Below are 25415 nucleotides of genomic sequence, written 5' to 3'. Positions count from 1 at the left end.
TGCCACCTACTGGGCAATGCACAACAGCTCACTGAAATGAATGAACCTGCAGATAACGGTATCCAAAATAACAGGTGTCGTGAAAGATTGCAGCTACGGCACCATTTTTAAAGCTTCTACTACAGCCTTTCGTTAAATTTTTTAAAGAATAAACTGCCAATTTTAGATAACTAGAAGTACAGTCATCTCTTTAGCACTCTCAAAGTTATTTATTTCTCAGAAATGTTCAAATGTAATTTGAAATGTGTTTTTTACATTCTGTTTTTTGAGTTCTGTTGCTCCAATACCAAGTTCTGATCATTTTTCTCTAAATCTGTATTTACCTGGCTTTGGGCTTCCTTTGAGTTTGCCTCCTATTATCTCTGTCTATATTAATGTAGGGTGCAGTGGGGCTGGCAGAGGTGAAAGGTTGCATTGTCACATGCTTTGAGTGGAGTGAGGAAGGGTGTTTCATCCTGGCACACGGCACAAGCTCAATTTAGGCAGATTTAAAGAAAAATACATTTAGAATGATTGCAAAAAAAAACATACAATAGTAAAGGGAAATGTTAAAAATCAATTACAATGGCATTTGAAACCACTCACTTCTAAATGCTTGGAAATATGGCCCACAGTTCTAATCACTATGTATGAGTTCCCAGTCAGCATCTTTTCTGTTTGTGCATTCGTTCCAAATCCTTGGGATTATTTCCACTAAGAAACAAAAGCCACCCCCTGGCCTTTGAAAGCCAGCATCAGTGAGACTTGTTCTCTACAGCAAGACGCCTGACAATATTACCGAAACAACCGCTGTTTGATTTCTGTGCGTTTATCGGATGCGCTCAGCTTCCGAGCTCATTAAAACACACCCATTATCCCGACATTTGCACGCATCACATGCAAAACTAATTTACTTGTAAGAAATTAAAAGTTCATTTTAATTGAGCTCACGCTGCAGTATGCAAATCAGGAGTACATAATGTACAATGATGCAGAGACAAAGCTGGAGGAGCGCTTAACCCCTTCCTGGACCTAACGAGAAGGAAATAAGACAGCCTTGCGGCTTCACAAGAATACACTGCAGTGAGATATAATAGTACAACTGCAGTTCTGATGCAATCCAACTGAAGTACATTGGAATTCCCATTGCGTAACCATTGAAGGCAACTGTGGTACTGCACAGTACTATAAACCAGGTCAAATAACATGTTTGGTCTGATTTATTTAACCAGGATGTCATTTTCAATGGGTCCTAGAAAGAAGCAGAAATGTTCAACTTTTAAAGAGCATCACAAATATATGTACAGTATTTTCTTCTTAATTCATCATATATAGGATTTTGTTTTTGAGGCCACTTGATCGTAGAGAATTTCAAGAGGGTCACACACACCCAAAACCATGTGCATGACTCAGTTCTCATAAGTCTTGCTTACACAAGAACATTTTGATTGAGACAAGTTCAGGGGGTTGACCAGGTGGGTAGGTAAGATGAATAAAGATAGTATAATACTCGTATTTGTCTTCATTCATCATATGTATGGATGTATGTATAGAGTACAGTATATGTAATTACCTCGTTGCCAGACTTTCAAAAGTATCATTACCAGCTTAAGAGCCATCATGTATCTTCTACAGCATCTACTGGCATGGACCTCAATGGGATAAACGAGTCTACTGGTATAGGCCTACAAAGTTACTGCATCCCAGATCCGTATTCATTTTGCCAATAGCTTAGTTAATAAAGGACATGGAGCAGATACATTAGAGACTGAATTACTGAAATATGCTCCTTCACCATCAGACAATCTTTTTAACCCAGCTTTTACAGTTGGTTCAATTCCTGACTTTGTGCATTGCTGCTCTGGAATATTGCTGAGGGTAATTTCCATTGAATCAGTAGTGCTACTTTAATAAGTTGAGTTCAGTATGCATTCCCTTTGATTAGCTGTGACCTCTAAACATGGTCTGCCAAGGATTTAGAGAATCTTCCCTAGAGGAACTCACTCCTTCAGCTCCTGGAAGGCTTATCCAAAACCATTTACAATGGCCGGAACGTTTGTTAGTTTGAAATCTATAGATTCTAAAGCTTTCCATTGAGTTTCTGTTGTTTTTATTAATGCTTGGTCCATAAATACTGTACAATAAAGTGCCTTATTGTATGTATAAGGGCTATGCAAATGGAAGGCCAGCCAAGACACCAACAAAATGTGGCCTCAAAACTGGGATGGCCCTACTACTGATAAATACAAATACATATCTTTTAAACTGTTTCTTTTACTGTGTGAGTCAGTTTTCTCTTTGTGTGCAAATGAGTTTCATCAAGCTTTCAGGGGATTTTTAAATGGTTGATAGTTCAGAGCATGTTGAGGTCAGTGTTGAATACATTTTGGACTGCAAAGGGTGTCACTAACAGAGTGGCCTTAATATTGAAGGGGACACTACTGGCTCCCAATAGGAGATGTTACCTAAAAGCGGGGGTCATCTGCAATTGTTGCAATTTGTCCACTTGACTTGATGCTTTACTGTGCGTTAGAATTTACGTTTGATGATATGTACAACCAAACGAGCAAGATGGGCTGAATGGCCTCCTCTCTTTTGATAATCTTTCATATGTTCTCATGTTCTTATTTATTTTATATTGATGTCGCAGCGTCTGAGGCGCTTGGAAACAGGGCGTCTCGCTTCAGTGTGCTTCTACTGAAATTTTTGGAAGAAACAAGAAAATATACAATACGTGATTTCTCTTCAGCAGATTGAGCTCCCAGCTCGGATAGACACATGCCTAATGCTTGTCAGAAATATTCTGTCCCCTCTGCTAAATTCAAATGCAAATGCAATTTTTTTTTTCATGAAATTTTTTTTTTTGTCTTGAAATTAGCGAGGTAGAGTGCTCGGGAGGCTAATTATGTATTCAGATGAAGGAGCCTCGTTAATGCTGCACTAGGGAGACTCGGAATGATTGGGAGAAGATGATGAAATTGAAATGAGTGCCATGGTGTTGTCGGCAGTGCATCTGGAATCACTTGAGCGTGTCCCGGCAGATGTCACCTCTTGGGAGGGGGGGGGGGGGGGGGGGGGGGGCACTGCATACCACCAGATATAAAGAGGAGGGAGGGGGGCAGGATTATATTTTGACAGAGAGGACAAAGGGAAAAAATCACACAATAGCAGGGGAAAATAATTAAACATAAGATAATGATCAGGCAAAGAGAGTGCCCTAATTGTGCTGCCAAAAAAGCATTTCATTAGAATTTTAACTCATGGCATGCCTCCCCTAGATGCTAGAGTAACTATCGTCCACTATTGTCTTTGAATTATGTTACCTCACCTATATATCGTGTTTGGTGTAATAAGTGTCTTGCTCCATGAACTTTTAGACATTATAGCAGTATAATATTGATGGTCACATCAGCCACCACAAGGGAAGCTCCATTCTCAAACTGTTAAAGCAGTACGTATGCTCTATTTCTACAGGAGCACACATATCAAGACACTGAAGAGAGGAATGTACATTTCAAATAGTGGGTAACAATGCTGCCCTGTAACTTCTGCAAAGGTAGGGCACCATAGACTTTGCAGTAATTCCTACATTGTGTCTGCTGGCTTTCTCTCCCAGGGCTCGTTCTCTGACTCTCTCTCTCTTTCTTTCTCTTTCACTTCCCCTCCTCTTTCTCAGTGTGCGCGTTTCACTCTCTCCCTTCCTCTCTCCTCCTCTCCCCATCTTTTCTCTCACCTCTCCACTTGCTGTCCCTTAGGGCTAGCAAAGCTGGAGGAAAAATATGTAGACAAGTGTTCTTTATGGTAATGACACTCACTCACTGTGATAAACAAAATGTTAACCCATAAATAACAAGAGAGAATCTCAAAATTCCACTGTTCACACACTAGAAGCCTCGTAAACACTCCATATTTAATAAATACATTTACAAATTCACCTGACATTCGCTCTGCTTGCAGCTTGTGTTATAGGCAGGCAGCACATTATAATTGATTTAAGGAATATGATTTGAGCTGGTTAATAAACAATGCCTGTCTGGGGTGTTTAGAGGAGTGAAGATATTCATATACTGTTGAGGAGTCCTCTGAGCAGTAAGCTGTAAATGATTAAACTGGCTTCAGTCTCACAGTTGTGTGAATATAGATTAAGTATAAACATAGAGATATGGATAACATACTAGAATTTAAGGCAAGCCGTATCTTAATTTGTCTTATAATATTATTACATTGAAGTGAATGTATGGATATAAAGCACATAAAATTGAAAATCCTATCTGATTCAGAAGATGAACCATTCCAGCACTATACTAATTTGGTTCTGAAAGAAAAAGAGGAACATTTTTAGGGATTTGACGGTCAGTAATTACTAAATGCACATTGCCATTTACTAGGTCATGGTGTATATCCATGAAACATGACATTATATAAATAACAAGATTGTAAAACAAAGTAATAGAAATGCAAAGCTCAATTTTGGGTTTCTGTTCCTAAATGGAGCTCCTTTTCAGAATCTATGATTCCCAAATAGTTCAACAAACCTAGATTCTCAATTTGTGTGCAACACACTGCAGGATGGGTAGGGCATGTTGTTTGCTGGTGGTTTGTCAGAGTGAAACAGCGAGGTGGAAGCTGTTCTGGTATTCTCGCTGTGTGTTGTTTTTTTGTTGTGCGTTTTTTTTTTTTTTTTTTGCTTTGACAGAGATGCATGGTGTTTCTAATTTGGCATGCAGACATTAATTCCAGCACAGCTGCTGTTTCCTCTCTCTCCCTCAAGGCATCTCTCTAATGTGCAGCTTCAGAGCCGCACTGCAAATTAACACCATTTGTTCTGCAAAGCATGCCTTCTTCCAAACACTACATGCATATCTTATTACTTGATGTTCGTCTAAGCCTGAACGAAAAAAAAAATGATAAAGAGAGGGTTTTTTTTAAAAATGGCTCGGCTGAAAATTAAAGGTGCAAAATTGAAAGTCAGCCAGTTGTACGATCTGAAACCTAATTTATATCTCCTTTGGTACAGATATGTGTTTTAAATTTGCAATTGTATATTAATGCACACCCCTGCCTCCCCTGCATCCTTTGTAGCCTATAGCTTTAGTATATATCTTTATGTATATAACAGTAAAGACCACTAGATCCTGACACAATAAAAGCCCATCATGAACTGTAATACCAATTATTAGCAGGGTTCAAGACTTTTCAATACTGGTAATGCTGACCCCTGCAGGTGAGACAATGCTTTGCAATATACATTCTATTACCTGCCCATGCAAAGCGGTTAAGGTGCTCGCTGGGTCTGAATCAGCACCCACGGAATCGAAAGGGTTTAGACTTGGCAGCGAACTTGCCGTGGCGGATGGAGATGCCTGTGTTTGGAACAATGCCGACAAAGCTGCTGAACTGTACTGATTACATGATGTCACTGTTACTGCGATCAGCTGCTGGCTTGGACTCCATTCAAACTCCTCTCCTCGGAGTCTGGAGCGAGGCGCGCAGCTCCGTGTCTCGTTTCATAGAGCACAGCGCGCAGATATGACATTTGAAAATCTTTTTAAATAACGTGCTTACCTTTCCATGGTGGTTGACACTAGACTGCATGACATAAGAGGTTCCCCATTTTTAATGCCTCCCCTTGTGTATCTGTCTGTATCTATTAATAGATCAAATCTCTTCTCATCGCTTTAGCTACCCCTACTGATCAGGGCTCTATGAGGCCAGGCAGAGGGTTCCCAGGCTGGGCACTTTTCTCCAGGGTTCAGTAACTTGGTAAAATCCCTATAGGTTTAGCAGACATCAGGAACAGAGGTTATGCGTTGTTCTTCAGAATTCCCGATCGTTAATTGGGTTACAGCAGTGGCATTCAAATCCGGCATTTTAAATTGGGTAGAATTTCAGGGGTTATATAGTGCATTAAAATAAAGTTTGCTAAGGCACATTAATGATGCAGTATACCATGTTTTGTCCCCATGCATTTATTTTGCTGTTTTATTGAAAATAGTTACACAGGATTCTTGCCGCTTTTAACCCTTGAGAAAACACCAGGGAGGTTTCTTAAGGTCGGAATGCTGCATTTTTTGTTTCTTTTTTGATAATCAAGAAACTCTGTCTGCTTGCTATAAATCTTAAATCCCAAGTTATTTTGTTTTGCAAGTAATTTTTCACACAGCTGCTGCCATATGTTTAATATCAGATGAAATCTGTTCTGTTTCAAATGCATGGCAGAGCGGAGCAGAGGGGGATATCGAACGATACTGGGAGTTTATACATTTAAAAAGAAAGCACAGCCCTACAACACACTGTGTCTTGTATGAAAAACAAGCATGTATGCAAGAATGGTAAAAATACTGCAGTACTTAAAGAAATTATAGCAAATCTTTTTAAATGAAAATGTGATGAACTAACACTAAATTCTATTAAATGATTTCACTTAAGCATTTAAAAGGCATTTGCATTTGTTTATGATAATGCTGATAAAGTTCATGACTAATTCATGTTAGGGTTATCAATCAGTGTGAAATGGATAATGATTTTTTGATTGTAATTACTAAGTAGTTACTGTGTAAATACAGTGTTAATAACTAAACTTCTGTTGTAATAACTAAAGACAACACAAAAGAAAGAGCTATCATAGTTAGACATAACTTTAAATCCATTCCTCACGTCTTATTATCATTAACTGCCCATTTATTGTGTTGTAGATCTTGTTTATTCTTAACAGTTATGTTTTTCATTATTTCAGTTGTGAAAGGGGCATTTACAAAAAAAAACACAAATCTAATCAAAGTGTATTTATTTTATTTTTCAAATGTAGTGAGAGCCCATGAAAGAAGATGGAAAGAATCAATACCTTGAAAAAGCCCCCTCTGTCCTTGGATCTAAAGCTGAGACTGTCTATTGTGTCGCATTGCGTGGCGATCATTACTTCACTAGTAAGAAACCAGATTAAAACCCAGGCTTTTACAGCTGAAATGCTGTGGCCTGGTGCCCCCTGGCCCTCTTGTTCTTTAAAACGCACTACCTGTGGAAGGATTGCTGACTTTTTTGCACCCCTATCTATTACCTACTTATCAGAGTGCTCTGAATCACCTTTAATTACCTCAGAGCTATGAGAAATCAGAAGTCGTCAACTTAAACTAAAGCCAATTAGGTATTCTCCAGGAATCCAGCCTTTCCTTGCTTCCCGGGTCTCTAGTAATAAATCTAGACATGTTGCTTTGCTCACATTACAGAACACACACACGCAGCAGATTGCTTGACAAATACAAGAAATGAAGCGTTCTAAAAAAATACAAAATATGACTATTCTGGAGATAAGAATCAAAAAGTATTGTACCAGGTAATATAGTGTGATGCATTGTCGCTAACTTCAGCTCACTGCTACTCTATAACTGCTCCTGCTGCACACCCTGGCTCTTTTGTGCAGTGGTTAAGATGTCTACCCATGCTGTGTGTAGTTGCTGGTTCATGCCCAGCCTCTACCCTGTTAAGCCAGGTCCTCACTGAGCTGATTCTACCCATCACTGAAAGCAACCCTGTTGGGTGAAATATGTTGTGCCATTTGGAGAGGGTAATGTGTGTAGAAGAGAATTATTCAGGCTGGGTGATAAAGTAAATAAATAAATAAAAGAGTGAATGAATGAATAAATAAGCAGGAGTCTGCTGATGAATATTGCATTAGCCGGTGAGTAGGGCTTTGTGCGTTTGAAACATCTGGCTCAGTCTAGAGGGAGCTGCAACAGGAAAATAAGTGTGGCTCTATATGATTGTATTACCAGTCATTTTCAGGGGGTAAAATGAAGAACAACATGATGTAAAATGGAAACAATGTGGCAGAGAAAGGGTTTATCTTTAGTGTTGCTAGCTGAACTGGTTTATGAGATATTAACAGTTTCAGGTGCAGAGGTGGTGAATTCACAAATTCATACCCAGGGATTGCTTAATGATCCCACCCACTGCGTCCTGCCTTAGTAATCAATGGATAACATTTGGGGTACCTCTGCACTCGTAGGATGCTAATTGGGGCTAAATGGGTAATATTGTTTGTCTCCCAACAATTAAGTAAAGTTTGATGAATACCAAACCTTCTGCAATTTCATGAATGTGGACTGTTATATTCAGTTATTAGCAAACCCCTTTTGTGTATAAGCAAGAGAACATTGAAAACACTGAGAAGAACAAAAACAGCCTGGATTTAATGTATCTCATACTGAATGACTTGAATATGATCATTTTTTATTAGCCTGCTCAAGATGGGGTTTTGAAATACCTACAACACAGCACAATACAGCACTGATTAAAATCTGCTCACACTAAAAAAAGGCCTTGTCTATAAAATTCATTTTGTGTTTTAGAGGAAAGAAATACAGGGGCAGTTACAGTGGATTTTTTTTGTCATATTACTATAATGAGTTTTTTTTAATACCACGCTGTACTATGCATGTGAAGGTTACTGTTTGCAGCAATAATTCAGTTTCTAAATTCAGCTAAATGTGTCAGATTATGGATTACCAGTGATGGAGCAAACTCTGTTTGTATTCAGATCATATTTTTTTAAAGCTGTAGCCTTTTATGAGGAAGTGTAAGTGTCTTTGTGCTCTTCCCCAAGATGTCCTCAGTACAGTGCAGTAAGTGGGTTGTGTTTAATCTTGTGAGCGGGCCAGCCTTCCCTCCTCCCTCCCTCTGTCCTCTCTGTGGGGCAGTAAGACCACAGGTGATACCGACACTCCATTGTGAATTTAATAAAGGGGCTCCCTCGTTGCCTATTAATTGCATTCACAAGCGCAGGCAGTCCGCTTTCTGCTGCTGGGTGCCGGGCTTCAGACAAGAGCTGCTGCTGCTGCTGCAGAATCTGTCTTTCGATCCTGAATCTCAAGCAGGGGGTTTGATCAAGCAATAATACACGCCATGGAGGGAATAAGCTGAGATATGTGTCTGATTGCATCACTAGCAGGCACGAGTTAAAGGACCTGAAAAAAGAAACAAGGACCAGGGGTCACAAATGGAGATTAGATAAAGGGGCATTCAGAACAGAAAATAGGAAGCACTTTTTTACACAGAGAATTGTGAGGGTCTGGAACCACCTCCCCAGTAATGTTGTTGAAGCTGACACCCTGGGATCCTTCAAGAAGCTGCTTGATGAGATTTTGGGATCAATAAGCTACTAACAACCAAACAAGCAAGATGGGCTGAATGGCCTCCTCTCGTTTGTAAACTTTCTTATGTTCTTCTTATGTTCTTATGACACATGCCATTTTAATATTGTGATTTTAATGTTGCATCATTACATATTGCAATTTAAGTTTAAAAATAAGCAAAGTTACCATAAAACATAGTAGAACAATGTAAATGAATAACATGGGAAAAGTATGGTACTGTTCAAACTAATCATGGTAAACTTTAATAAACCTATTCTTAAACAACTTTTACTTTATTTGCCTTGCATAAAAGTCCTTCTTTAAAATATATTTGAATAGGCTTCTTTTAAAATGTTTTCTATACACTGGAAAACTTTATCCAAACCTATTCAGGGACATGGAATAATACTGAATATATAGGATCTTATCCCCATTTGGTTGGTGGAAAACATGACATTCCAGTTTGGATATGAAGGCAGCCCCCAGCCCACAGCCCCCAGCCCCCAGCCTCCAGCCCCCAGCCCCCAGCCTCCAGCCCCCAGCTCGCAGCTCCCAGCTCCCAGCCTCCAGCTCCTCAGCCCCAGCCCCCAGCTCCCTGCCCCCATACCCAGCCCCAGCCCCAGCCCCGAGGCCCCAGCCCCCAGCCCCTGCTCCCAGCCCCAGCCCCAGCCCCCAGACCCCAGCTCCCTGCTCCCAGCTCTCAGTCCCCAGCCCCCAGTTCGCAGCTCCCAACCCCCAACCCCAGACCACACCCCCCAGGCCTCAGCTCCCAAAAAACTATTTGGCAATAGCCTTATTGTCATATTTTCTGAGTTCTTGAACCATATTTTTATGAATTTACAGGCATGCTTTAAGCCCAGGATGAGAGACAAATGGGCTTCCAATCGCCTTTTAAACCACTCAGTGTCATTGATTGGTATTTCATTGTAAAGATGAGAAAAAGACTTTCTTGATTTTCTTGCTTTAAAATCAACACATTAATTAATAGATTTATTTAATACCTGCCAATAAATACTTCTTAAAGACAATTAACAGTATGAGCACGCCCCTATTGTTTACTAACATTGCAAAACTAACCAATTTTTTTTTCAGTAAACCTGCTAATGTGTTAACTAAATGAAAACTTGCCTGCAGAGATAGAGAGTGTGTGTGAGTCCGCAGCTCCTAGCTCTTGTGATTAAATCAGCAATTCAGATACATTGTTGGTCTGTTTTTACAGCAGACAAAATGAGAAAATTAAAAGAAGGAGCTGACAGAGAGCCATATGGTGCAAGTCTCTGCAACAGGGAAAAAAAACTCCAAGATTAATTGATAATAGCTGTCTCCTTCACCAACTTGAGATTCACGTATTCCTGCTGCTGGAATTTAAACAGACAGCATCGTTATTTTAAAGAAGAAAAAGAATCAGGTGACAAATAAAAATACATCAACACTACCCTTTGTTGTATAATCACACACATAGGCATGCCCATATGCATGATAACCATATGATGTGCTTGTATGCGAGGCTATTTGAGAATATCTAGAATAAATCCGCCAGCCATGCTTTAATATGGTATTTTATCGGTTTTACTGTCACACCGTTCTGTGCAATGCCACTGTATAGTAAAGCATATTGTTAAATAAACATATCAGCCCCTTGCATTTGCACTTATCTTTAGCCATGGCAGACACAACTGAATGGGCTTTTTTAAACTAAAGGAGTAACTTCATTTTCACAGAAAACAGTGGATACTCAATTATAAGCCCAAGTGCCAATTTGCACAAAAGAAATATATAGAAAATCTGAAGTCATTTACTATAATTATTCCATGCTTATGCTATGCATTTGCCAATGCTTTACACAAACTTAAATTATTGTGCTTTACCTGTGATGTACCTGTGCTGGCCCTACGGGCACGAAGTGAATAATCTAAACTAAACTGACTGGAATAGTATGTCACGTTTTTTTTTTTTTTTTTTTTACCATGCTTTAGCACGCTTTTGATGCTGCAGTGAACTTATTAGGACAAATTCATTCATTCGTATACACATAGCAGATAAAGTTTGAATAATATCTTACCAGGTACCTCTAACCATTTAATAATATTTAATAGTATCTGTTTATAATAATTGCATGGTCTATATAATTGTCAGGCAAGTGGGCAAGTGACATGAATATCTCTCTCTCTCTCTCTCTCTCTCTCTCTCTCTCTATATATATATATATATATATATATATATATATATATATATATATATATATAAAGTTATAGTAAACTCAAGCAGTGCACTGTATAGCCTCTCAAAAGTTTGCTTTCCTAATTGGTGAAGATCGAGTTCCTCTCTTCGCCTCCCAGCAGGATTGTCAGGGACCGGGCGCTCGTGGGAAATCAGTGGCATGCCACACATAAACAGATTCATCATCAATGCTGACAGCCAGCGCGATGCATAAAGATGAGGATAATTGCAGAGAGGAGGAGGAATATTCCTCCCGGACAGGCAGGCAGGCAGACAGTTCCTCCAGATTACACTGCAGACCCCAGTCCACTCCACTCAGAGCATGCGCAGGACTGGGCCGGGCCTTGCCTGAGGCACTTGCTTCATACATGCCAACAGTTCCTATTTGGTCGGGACAGTCCCGATTTCCTAGTAAATGTCCCGCGTCCCGATGCATTGGAAGAACGTCATGATATTTACCCATAGAAAAAAATGTATTATGCACAGTAGAGTTAGTGAAAACCACACGCTGTGCTCTTCGTGCGGCTGGCTGACAGGTAAGAACGCTTCATTCTGTCTATTTTTACTGCTTGAAATGCCCTGGGTAAGGGTGTCTGCTAAAAAATAAATAATAATAATAATGGTCGTGTGGTGTTGAGTTGGGGGGGATACACCTATTATATGATAATAAATGTTTTTTTTTTTAAGTATGACCCCTCCCATGTGTATTATGAGTAAGACCCACCGCCACCCCCAGGGACAGGCATCCCGCTGAACAGTTTCCAAACGTTGGCAAGTATATTGCTTGCCTGTCTTCTCCTCCTGGACCGGGTTTGAAGCCAGCCAGGGAAGGAACAAGGAGAATGAGGTCAGCTGGTCTCAACCTGGCCATTCATATAGCAAAACCACCTCGACAACCAGCACTTAAACTCAAAGGCAGCACAAAGGAATTCACAGATAGAGTAAGATAAATGGACTGACAGATAAGATAGATAGATAGATAGACACATAGAGACAAGCATATAGATAGATAGATAGATAGATAGATAGACTGTATTCTTTGTTTTACATACAATTAAAATAACAAGAGTTTTTCCGCCCCCTCTCCTCTCTACCCCAAGTGAGATTCTCTAATGAGTCATTTTCACAGAAACGTGACGTGGACCCCAGGCTGCTACAGCACAGTGCTGCTGCCGACCTGACAGGCTGTAATTACGTCTCATTGGTTGTGTGGTGCCCTGAATACAGAGAAGGGGGCCTGATTAGCAATGCAAAAAACAAAAACAACTCAGAAGTTCATTTCACATTGCACCAGCATTGCCACAGAGATTCCATTATCCACAATGCTTCAATGTGCTAAGAGGTTGACCACCCTACTAGTAAAGTCAGGCCAGTAAAGTGGGTTTAATGGCTGATTCCAGAAGGATTTTTGTTTCACCTGGATCGTAAGTCCTCAGAGGCACAGCTGTGATGTGTTGCCCAGCAGTAATGAGAGCTATTAGCAGACTGAAGGTCAACAGTCAGTTGTGATCTTGATGAGCTGCTATTTATATGGAGCTGGGCACAGGTTTACTGTCCATATCAGATCTCTCTTAAATAAATAGCCATAGATGTATAGTTTAGATTTATTTTAAATATATCCTAAGCATTGACCATATACAATAGCCAATAATAGATATCATTTCTCAAGCCTTGCCAAGTAAAGGGAGATTTACAGAAAAATTATAATACAGATCATTTTTGGAGCAACAGAACCCAGAAGCACTCAGAATTCTGAAAAATGGCAAAGATCATGACATAATAAAGGAAATGTAAAAAGGAATTCAAATGAAAGTATTCCCAATCTAGAGCCCGGTTTTATAGAGTGGAAACCCGGGATGCCTCCTTCACCATTCAAAGGCTTACAGCAACAATGAAGCACCAGCATAAAGCCTATGCAGCTGCATGAGTGTTGCCATAGCTAAGGTTAAGTGCAAATGCTATAGTCACTATATGAGCTTACACGCTTAGTGATGTTTAAAGAAGGAATAATTGAACTGAATTGAATCATTGTTTTCTGTATTGTCAATGAGAGTGAAGGTGCTGTCAATCTATCACTCAAAAACCAGCAAAGAGCACTGTGGCAATGTGCCCCGCCCCTGTGTGCATATTATGTGTTGTATATTGCGTGCGTGTGTTAATGCTGGTGTATAGATTGGTACACGGGATATAAACGGGTCTGTGTTTCACGTGTGATTTAAAAAGGTAGATTTGTATTTAGGCACGAGGAGGGCACAAATCACTTCACGTGCATTTAAAGTATAGTATGTGAGCACGGGGTTGCACAGAATTAATTCACGTGCTGGGATTCAAGTGAATAATTAATTAGTAATTGAATCCCAGCACAACAGTATATATAGATGCACATTTCTTCCACTCGGGGTTGGGTGTTCGGTGAGTGGAGAACGGGATTGGAGACGGAGGTAATTGTGAATTGTACAAGTAAATAGTTAAAGTATCTGCTCATCGTGTTTGTTTGTCTGTCTAGTCCGTTTTGTTTGTCTATTTATTTTGGCGCAAGTGCCGTGCCCGGTGTTTTGTCTGTTCAAACCTTTTATTTTCTGTTCTGTTTATTAAATGTTGAGCGAAAGCATTCGCTCAGCTTCACCAAACCACACCTCTCTGTCTGTTTATTTCCTGCATCTGGTCTGACGCCACCCACTCCGGCCGTCTTTGTGACAGCACAAACAAATAAATACCGGTAAGCCCCTTTCCCAAGCCGACTGCCTTACACTTCTGAGCTGCACTACAGCAGCAGACTACAAAATGAGCCTCCCAAAGAGCAGCATTATAATGAAGTTTCTGCCTGACCGCTTTCTCCCAAACTCTACATATAATTACAGAGCAGCTCAAGGCTTCTACACAGCAGAGCCTTTCCTGCCTGTGGCGAGCAGTGAATTGGACAGGTTCTGCAGTGAGCAGGGCAGCGTACTGTCAGAAACAACAGCACAAATTCCATCTGCATTTCAAATGCTCTGTTTGGCTTTTTTTGAAAAAATGTATCAGGGAAATATGCTGACATGCATGCATGTTTCTAATAAAGTGACAGCTCATGCTCAGCTGTTTAATAAATCAATAAAACTTTTTTTGTCCAAACTAAAGTGGCCAAAGCCTCAGTGTTTACTGAATATCGAATAATCTCAGTAAGCAATAATATTCAGATAATATCTCGCTTCAGTGTTAATATCAATTACCTTTAAAAGCTAGCACACATTCATTTCTATAATTTGTCTTTCTATAAGAACCTCTTAAGTCAGCAAATGTAATAATAGGAATATGCAAGCAGAATAACTGTTTGAGTAAATATGAGTCAGTAAATATTTCAAATGCAATCCTGATGAATAGGATATTACGAAATCGTACTAAATTCTTTATTTTTATATATATCCTTCAATTAGAATTCACAGCTACATCACCCATTTATTTAGTCTTAAGTCCAGCATCTCTTATTCAATTTCATAGATCACTTTGTAATAATTAGCTGTTTAGATGGTAATTTACTTTAATGAAATATTTAAACCTTTTGTTATAGGTTTAAATATTAGGTCCTTTTTGTTATAAAGCAAAGTATGACACACCCCTTTTACATATCACAACTTCGACCTTCCTGGAAATATACAAGTGTTACATTCCCCAAGTATAGTTTCTGTAATTCTCTGTTGTTTAGTTCAATTGGAGAAAATACTTCATTCAGGTTGCAGTGTTGATGCAGGGTGTGACGACACTTTCAGGCTTTGTTTAATAAAAGCAGATATTGTTGCAGTAAAATTGGCTGAATCCAGGTAGGTTTATTAATTAATTCTTTAATTATTCACTTTTCTTTTTCTTCAGTGGTTATCCCAATTAATGGAGCTCTTTGAAGTCTTTTAACAGTTTTCTTACAAGTTTATTGGATCATTCAGTGTGCTCCTGGATGTTATTTGCAGCTGGCAGTTCAAGGTGTTAAAAGCTGCTCTCCATTTTTACTGACTGACTAGGCAAACTCAGAACAAAGAAAAGTAATTTTCCTTTTTTTCAAACTCACAAACATTACTTACAATAGCTCCATTTAATTACCAGCTCTGGAATTCTAGGGAGTCAGTCTTGGTTGAGCATGGGCCTTAAACTTTATCAGTGTTGCTATGGAGATGAGGCCAGCTCCTCTCCAATTTAATTTTTATTACACATTGTGAGTTCTACACCAACTTAATTTTTATTACACATAAGTTCTACACACAGTGTCTGAAGGGGATACATAACAGAGATGGAAATAAGGCTCCCATTGCATAGCAGTTTGATCCATTCCTGGTTTTACTGAGTTTAATAAGACACACCTGTGCTTGTTACCTATACACTGAGGCTATTAAAGCTTGTAGTAAAACCTGGAATGGGTGAACCTGCTATGCAATAGGAATCTCATTCCCATCCCTGCATGATATATTGCAAAATAGTTAAAGCACTACTTATCCATCACATGAAAAAGAAGCCAAATTTATAATTCGTTATACAGTAAGAATGTTATTTTCAGGTATCTGCTCTTACCTGCACCCCTTGAATTATGTGTTTGCAATTCCCCACTGTTCAGATATGAAGTCTGAGGTCACATTAATTACATCTACTTGATGTTCAATATATTCAAATATTCACAGTATATAGAAGGTGCAGCAAAAGCTAAGAAGGGTTTACCCATTTAGCAGTTTTAACGATCTGCATTCACCCTCCCTGAGAAGATGATAATGAGCTGAGCTCCTTCCACAGTGGCTCAGACACATCTGAAAGGAAGGAGGCAGGCGGCTCTTTGAACTCTCCACCGAGGTCCCATGTTGATCACGCATGCTGCGGCTTCAATAAAATATTAAAAGCTGCATAAATATTTCCCAGTGATAGTTCACTCAAGGGACGCGCTATAAACAGGGGGGACGTGGAATGACTGGTGTCTACTTATTTCACTTTTACTTACGAGTGTACCCAAGGCTTCTGGCTTAACCTAAATATCCCACTATCACCACAGACAAAGCATAATGATGAATGATGAATGATCTTTAATGGCAGTGCAGTTGCTCTGTAATGACAATGAAATTCTACAACTGGGGCCAATGAGAGCACATCCATAAAGTATGTAAGTACACCACTACTCCAACAGGTTACCATGTAAGAGCAGGTCATTTTGGTAGCCACACAGTTATCACCATGCCATTACATGGTTTTGTATAGAATTAAAAGGCAGTGCTGTTTAGACCTGCCACTGTTAAGATCATTAAAATAGACCCCCACAAGTCTTTATCACCTTATCACCTTCACAACTCCATCTACAATGGTATACATGTAGGTCAATGGAGTACCACATTGGCAAAGTTTCATAGAGCAATGTTATTATAATACCATGAACCCATGCACACTTCTGCTAATCCACAGAGAGGTAATACTACCAGCTCAAACCAGTCAACAGTGCCTTTTAACTTCAACATGATAATCATAGGAAGAGGAGTAAAAACAGTACTAAAACTAAATGATCTAGCGATTCTTCAGAAAAGACACACACTGCATTGTAAAGAGCACCCACTCTGCTGGGTTGGAATTGTTCAACCTACCAAATCAAATGCAATCCTAAAAAAGCACCCATTTAATACATAAAGCAGTCGGACTCATGGGACAGATGTTACATTCACAAATATTCACAAATGGCAGCGTTGGCTCACCCTGTACATTAGGCTGCAGTGGAAGATGACAGCTTTACCTGTGTCTTTGTAATTACTATTTAAATAAATTCATGGAGCTGGGTATAAAAACAAAAATGTAATAAAGCTTTTCCCTCTCTGATTAATTAAATAATAATAATAAAAAAGGATTGCAGCAGGAAAAAAGCGTGCAGTTCAATACCAATTAAATATCACAGGGTCTTTAATAAAGACGGGGGTTCATCTGTGGGTCTGTCTGTCTGTGTGTGTGTGTTTATACCTCTTTTAACTGTGTATCTATGTATCAGTCAATCAATCTATATATCCATCGAGACTAATTGATGTGCTATGTAAATTACATCTCTATCTATCTATATCTGTACACATTCACAGTATCTAATTAGCTGTGTGTACAAATTCTCCCCATCAATACCATCCATGTTTCTCTCTTCCCATCAATTTTTTTCAAACCAACCTGCTTCTTTCTTTCTTTCTTTCTTTCTTTCTTTCTTTCTTTCTTTCTTTTTCATTTCTTTCTCTGCACCCTATTATGGTAAAAGATTTTATTTTTTACTATTTTTAGTTAACCATGATAAGAGTATTGTAAAATCACAGTACAAACATGAAGTACAATGGTAAATTACATCTCGGACTTAAACAAAGGCAGATCTGCAGGTGCTGAGTCCCCTTGTGTGAGGGAGCCCAGAGTGAGTGAGGGGGGTCCCCTGTGTGTGTGTGTGTGTGTGTTTGTGCGTGTGAGGGAGGGGTGGTCCCAGCTGGCTCGGGACACACATTCCACTGCAGATTGTAATTACTGTGGGGACCAGGAGCCTGTCTGACCCTAATCCTTCCCCTAGAATGAGCCTCCCCACAGGGGGTGGGGCACAGAACACACTTCTGGGATCTGGGGAGGAGGGGGTCATGAATATATTAAATAACACAAATCAAATCAAATCAAATCACATTACAGACACACAGAAGTGCCTTACTGTATCGACAGTGTGTTAAGTGTAATAGTAATTAAAAAAAGAAATCTCATAATAAAGGAGATTATCTTTCACTTTCAGGATACAGCTGGTACGTTGAATATTCATTTACACAGCTGTAGATACAGTACATGGAATTGTTTGAAATAGATATATGGCAGAAGATCGGAGAGGGGGTAAAGCATGACATATCACAGATAAGCAAGTGAGTTGTTTCAGTCAATGGTTAATTTGAATATACAGTTAATCATAGTAAACTTTAACTAGGTTGACCAAATACAAAACCTGGGAATGGCTTACTCCTGAAGATGAGTTATACACATTCAGATGTTCCTACAGAAAATGAAAGCCCACTAAGAAATGAACACGCCTATACACACATACAGTATGCCCTGCTGTGTGAGAGAGGGAGCAGCTGTTTGTTTGTCTGCCCTATGATAATGTTCAATAGTGCAGCCAGTTACCCAAGGGCTAGGCCAGCCTTCAGGGTCTGCTCTGCCTCCCTCTCCTTTTCTCCCTGCTCCCTCTCTTCATCCCTCTGCCTCGAGGTTCTCAAACAGTATCTACTTGGGACCCCTTTAAATGACATACTGTGGTATTCTTTCTATGACAAGGGTTTCAAAATGCAATGCCTATTTTATGTAACAGATGTATAGATGGTCTGCCCCTGAAACCTTTCCTCCGACGTCCAATTTAAAAAACTTTCTTCTTCCCTTCCCTCTCTCCTCCTCTGCACCTCTCTCCTTTCCCTTTCTCTCCTCTCTCTGTCTATTTTCTCCCTCCTCCTTTTCTATGACTTTCTCTCCCTGCTCTCCTTGTCTCTCTTACTCCCTTTATCCTCCTCTCTGCTCCCCATTCCCTCACTGTGCGCTCCTGTTATCTTGTTACTCAGCTCCTAGCCCTCTTACCCCCCTGCCTGCTTCCCTGCAGGATTAGCTGGGATTAGCACTGTTTCTCTGCTGGTCTAGCGACCTGGGTAGGCTGCGGTCTTAGAGGTGTAGCAGCACAGACTCCCTTAACCTCCTTCTCCCCCTCCCTGTCATTCCCCATCCCACTTCTCTTCCTTGCAGCATGGTATGCACTCTTTGCTTTGAAAAGCCTTCGAAGATACAACACTGGCATATTTTTCTGTTGCTTCTTTCCACCTATTAAAGTCCTCTCCCTGCTTTCATTGCTGGGCAATTAGAACAGTTAACACTTTATGATGTGCCATCCTGCTTTACTGGATTTTACCGGAGTGTTCTATAGGTATAGATTAAATACCTATGGCATCACAAAATCCAACAAGAGACAACAAGATACTGACAGTACCTGATGTACACAGCTTCCGTTTCAATTTGAAATCAGTACAATGGTATTCCAAAGGGCTTGCAAAGCAAAAGGAAACCAGAGGTACAGTACCACTTGCACACACAATTGATGGCTTCTCTATGTTGTACCTTTTGAGTTCATATAAGTTAAGAACTCCTAGAACTGAAAATATGAACCAAACATTTCAATAACTACTGGCAGACCTCATACCCTTTTAATAGAGACTGCTGTTTTATCTACAGACCCTGGGAAGCCCCTATCTCCAGCTGAGACCCTCCGTGTAGCTCGTCAAAGACCCTCCTAATCCCTTGTCCTCGTTTTGTTATAGCTCCATGAATAAGCTGTTCACCAGACTGCCACAGCTACATTAAACCCTCAGGGGCCATTGAAAAATAAAAATCAATCTATCATGAAACAGAGTTCATTTGAAGTGGCTGGTTCTATTGGCATTCACCTTTTTATCTGCATCCCATTCAGAAACAGCAAAGTAGTGAAGGTGCAGAGGACTACAGCTAAAATTCAGTGTAACTGAAAGAAGATCTGATGTAGTCTTCAAAGTTAAAGCCAGCTGGCGTATTGTAGAAGAACTGTTTTTTGTGTCTCCTCTGCTATGAGTAGAGGTTTTATTGTGGGCTAAGGGGTCCTAAACTCTCTAACACAGATCTTGAAGAAACATTCCTCCATTACAGCCACTGATTAACATAAACGCTGCATATTTATTTAACATTAATAGCACTAATGGCAATGGAGCTGTGGGTATTAACGGGAGAGACTGGGCTCAGGGAAGGGGGCTGGGGGCACACAGAATCACAGACGGCAGATGGGCAAAAGGAAAAGGAAGGGGTCGGGCGGTTGAGGTCAGCGGCTTATATTTAGCAGAAAATGAATAATTAAAAAAAAAAAGTGCTGGCATCAGAGGGCACTCAAGCTTATCATCATGCACTACCTCTCTGGAAGTAGGAAAAGAAGAACATTTCAGAAAAATGTGTTTGAATGTTTGAGTAAAAACGATGAATACAATAAACAGTATTTTATTTTATATTTGACTTCTTAATTACGAAAACCACTGCTTCCTACTGTAGACTATATGGAAGACACGTATTCAAATGTTTGCATGAAAGTGCCTGAATTAATAAAGCTTACTTATCTAAAAATCAAAGCACTTGCAGTCATTGCATTCCACTGTCTCTACTTTTTAACGTGTGAATATCTAGATAATTTATCATTTGCATAATTTAAAATTCTTTATTTAGGAAGGCCATATGAGCTTCAGGTAGCTCATTTACAAAGGCATCCTAGGAAGAACAGCAGCAGATTACAGGTTTCAAAAAATAAAAACACATAATGCCAAGACAATACACAAAGTACACATTAAGTTTACGCAGTACACTTGTTTAAAGAACAACAGTTTCTTTAAATTTCTACAGGAGATGTCAGATCTAAGTCCTGCGGGTAACAGGTTCCAGTCTGTAGCAGCAGAAAAAACAAGAGATTTTCTTCCCGCAGCACATTTTACAGATGGTATATTAAAGTATTTTGTGCCACAGACATTACATAGGCTGTATTTACAGGTAAACTCAGGAAACAAGCTGTTTAAATAAGCTGGTAATGTGTTATGTGCCCCTTTTAAAATAATCAGATTCCAAAGATGATTCCTTCGGTTAGCAGGTGATAGTAAGATAATAAGTTGCTGTAGACAAGAATGCATGATTCATTTTCATGTATGGCTCATTTCTGAAGGATGCTGTACGTACCATTAAACTTATCTCAGCTATACTCAGCTATACGTATTTCAAAACCTTGCAACATAGAGATTCATATTGTATTTTCTGCAAGGTATCCAGCTAGGCACTTTCCTGTGAGATAGTGGCCAGTCCTAGCTAGTTAATTACTAATTATGCCTCTGTTTCCTTTACCCTGGAAGCAGAGATTAGGGCAAACCAAACTGACCTCTACCTATACTCTGGATTTTGATAGTCAACTCAGTAAACTAAAGGTTCGTGCAGCACAGCGGAGAGGACACCACTCAGAATACTTTCCAGATGCATTTGTTAGACACACGTCACAAGGGCTCCTCAATCGAGTTGATTACATTGCAAAAAATGAAAAGGCAATCCTCAAGCTGCAGCAAAACAAGTAACACCTAAAGCAGTACAACAGCACCAAAAAGTATTTTTGTATTATCCCACAAAAAAAACCCCACATGCATTAAGGTATGCATTGTCACTTCCCCCGACTGCTTTGAAATGGACACCCTGTCTTATTAATGCACACTGTCACGTGTGGATCACTTTACCCTGAACATACAAGAACTGTGGGCTGCTCCGTGTGAAAGCTGAAACACAGCTTTATTTGTGCCAGTGCAATGACAGTTCAGTGATGTTAAAACTGCTGTTGTTTTGTATGTCGACTTGCCGGAGAGGGGGGATAGTGTGTTATTAGATGAGGTACAGTAGGCAACCACCTCACAATAGCCATGTATATCACAAACTGAGACTCACTACAGACTCTCACCAGCGTCACGTTTTCAATCCCAAGGCAGTATGCCATACATTGAATGTGCTGATATCTATATATGTATGAGTACATACGCAACAGACAGAATACAAGATATAAAGCCTAATCCTCCAGATGGCCTGGGACCAACAGGTGTTTTGGGGCAAGAAGGGTCTGACATCTGCTATTCACACTCTTAGACACCTACTCGCTAACACACACTCACACACACACATGCACGCACACACACTCACACATTCACTCACTCACACACACACACACACACACACACACACTGTGCATCTACGAAACTGAGAGCCTGTCTGACCTTTCTTTACACTCTCAGTGTGACTGTTTAACAGCACAATTCAAGTTTTTTTTTTTCATTCATAATCAACAAATACTATTTATTTTAAAAAGCTGTTAAGTTCAGGAAAGTGTGAGTGTGGAGGAGGTATGTTGCATTAGAATCGAATGTAGTTTGCAGCATTTTATTTTTTTAATAGGTTACAAAGTTAGTTAAATAAAAACATGAGAAGCTAAGTCAAGGCTACTGACTTCCTTGTGACACCTTCATTTGTGATGAAGTGTTTAAAGAAATGGATGATGCAATTAGTATGAAAAATGCTTAAGAAAAGAACACCTCTGTAAATCTTGAGTTGTTAATTTCCAGTTTGGAAAAGGTTTAATTCCAAGATATTTAGTATTTTTGCTTTCAGATAAATAGCACTGGAGTGAGAATCTTGGCAAGGGACCGCATGCTGTTCTTAACCTTGGCACAATACTGCACTTGAAAATCAGAGTGAGGAACTCAAGCAGGCTCTCATCACCCCGGAGGTATTTTCATTCTTCACTTGAGGAGAGATGGACAAGGCTAAAATAAACACACACACACAAAGAGCCAGGAGGCAGCTGCCTTCCAGGTCAAGAGCCACAGACACACCTGCTGAAACCAGATCTTTTACCTGGCTCTCATATACACCTACTGTGACACAGACAAAGGCAGCATGTGGGGCTTTAGCATCTGGATTTTCTACATCTCCGGAGTAAGCTGCCCCTTCACTTGAGTTAAATGTCCCAGTTTATTTTATTTTTTTGTCATTTTTGTGTTGGAATACTGCCTCAACCAATCAAGATACAGAATGTCAGGTTATATTATCTGCCAGTGAATGCCCGCTTCAGGCTTTGTGCCCAACCACCCCTGCAGGTTATGATTTACCAGTTGAGGACCTCCATGTTGATCTTCTATGCCTAATAACACAAAGTGGGATTATAACATCCCTTTTTGACTTTACTAAATAAAGAAAGCCATGTCATTACAGCACAGTGGAAAATAGAGACCCGACAGTCTTAATTGCGGTTTGTCTTTAACTCTTGTTTCAAATTAATTTTTTTCCTCTTTTCAACAGTCTGGGTAAATCACCAGGGAGTGAATATAATCAAAGTCTATGTTAAATATATTAAAAAAAAAGATGCTGTATGGTTCAATATACACCACGCACGTGATTTTGCATAGTAGACATGAAAAATATGATATTAATGTTGCTGTACAAAATCTTCATTATTTTAAAAAAAAATTATGAACCGATTGAACCTACGATTTCAGAGGTGATCAACTAATTCAATTCCATTCTGTTTGGTAATCACATCTGCCTAAATCTCAGTTGATGGAAACAGATGTCATTCATGTGCGTTTATGAGAGGAATCCCCATTGCATTATGAACAATGCGAAACATGCATATTGTTATTATTCCGAGCTCTCCGTCTGGCCCTGGTATTCCTGTGTGAGCTGGTTGTGGTATCAGCCCCTTTCCAGAACACAAACGGTTAATCCCCTCATTATAGCTGTGGCTGAGCAGAGCTGGGGATGGGGGTGACAGATGGCATATGGAGCACGTGTAGGGGACTGCTTTTAAATAAACCAATTCCTACTTGCCTGATTTTACTGGGATTACATTAACTAGATCAATACAATTGGGGCCATGGGAAAAAAAATAGTCCAAACGTGGGCCAGAAGGCCTTTCCATACACACCAACACTCTGTATTTTCGTTTGAAAACTTAGCACAGTGTATTATCCTGCAGCAACTCTAGAAGAACCATTACCAGGTCACAGTATTGCCAACAATAGAAGCTCAGTGTATATGGACCAGATATTGACAGTGGTCTTGATACAGTAGCACTGGCACTGATAGAGTACCATGCTACTGCAATGTGCAATGGATTACCAGTGTATTAGTTGATACAATTGTGTTACCATTGGTAAGCCCAAATATTATTAACTGTTATGACTGTAATTTACTGTAAACTTGAGTTAGTAAATGGGAAATAGCTATGCACAACTACAGTTTCAGAGGCATCAAAAATTACAGCTGCACACTGCCAGTGGTCACCTAACTTCAGGAATTAAGGTGTTAGGAGTCTTTTCAGAAGCAGAAACATTTTTAAACAAGAGAAACTCCACACAGGCAGAGGGAGAGAGAGCCATGGGCAGGCCGTGACCCCTCCTGCTGGGTGAAGTGTGTTCTGCCTCCGAGGCTCCACCGCTCAGCACCACAAAGCTGCTCCAGCAAATCAATCCCAGTGCTTAATAAACATGAGCCAGGGGTCGAACCAATCTTAATAAACATGAGCCAGGGGTCGAACCAATCTTAATAAACATGAGCCAGGGGTCGAACCAATCTTAATAAACATGAGCCAGGCACACCTGAGAGTGGTACAATCAATACTGTCCTTACTAAACCTTGTCCTTAAAGATCACTTAAATACAGGATTCTTAAAGTTATTTACTCTAAAACGTCAATAACATCAATGTTTTACCGGAAGGATTAAACACCAAATACAATTTTAAAGCAAATAATTGTTTATTTCTTAGTTAGGAGCAAACATGCCTTCTAGTATTTAAAAGGTTAAAAAAATATATATATATAAAATGTGTTCATGTTTTTGTACTGGTGTGACCTCCACATAAACATAGGCTCTGTTGCCACACAAATCCCTAAATCATATTGCTTTTGAGCAGGAGCCAATAAACAAACAATTTCAGGAGAATGACATATCAGTTCAAATCGCTCCAAGATGCTGAAGCCTTTAATTTAGCATTTCACAGTGCCAGAGAAAGAGCAAGGGATGGGAGAGGGAGGGTCAAGCTAAACAGTCTTCCACTTTCCCAGGCTCCATGTGAATTAGCTCTGAGAAAGGAAAAGGACAGTGAAGCTGCAGGGGAGCCTGGTGGCACAGAAGCTTAGACAGAGATTTAGAGCCGCAGTGTCCCCCAGCCACATTCAAAACAAACCCAAATCTTAAAATAAAGGGCCTTTGGACACTACAATATAATTCTATAGTATTTTTATTTAGTGGAAGTCTACCAGTTGCAGCAACAGGAGGTTATAAAAACATATTTACGCTCTGCTATAGTTCAGGAATCCAAACAGACTAATAAAAGAACAGGTGTTTTTCAATATGGTGTGTTTGATAATTAACTAATGCTGATTACAACTTACGGGACACTCCTATGAAGCTGTTATTTTCAACACAAATACAATATGTATAAAAACAACAACAACAAAAAACATATGGGACACTATTTGGATTTTTGTCTTGCTATTAAAAATAAC

Source organism: Acipenser ruthenus, chromosome 19, assembly GCF_902713425.1.
Source record: "Acipenser ruthenus chromosome 19, fAciRut3.2 maternal haplotype, whole genome shotgun sequence".
NCBI lineage: Eukaryota > Metazoa > Chordata > Actinopteri > Acipenseriformes > Acipenseridae > Acipenser > Acipenser ruthenus.
Note: the sequence above shows the minus strand (reverse complement) of the source record.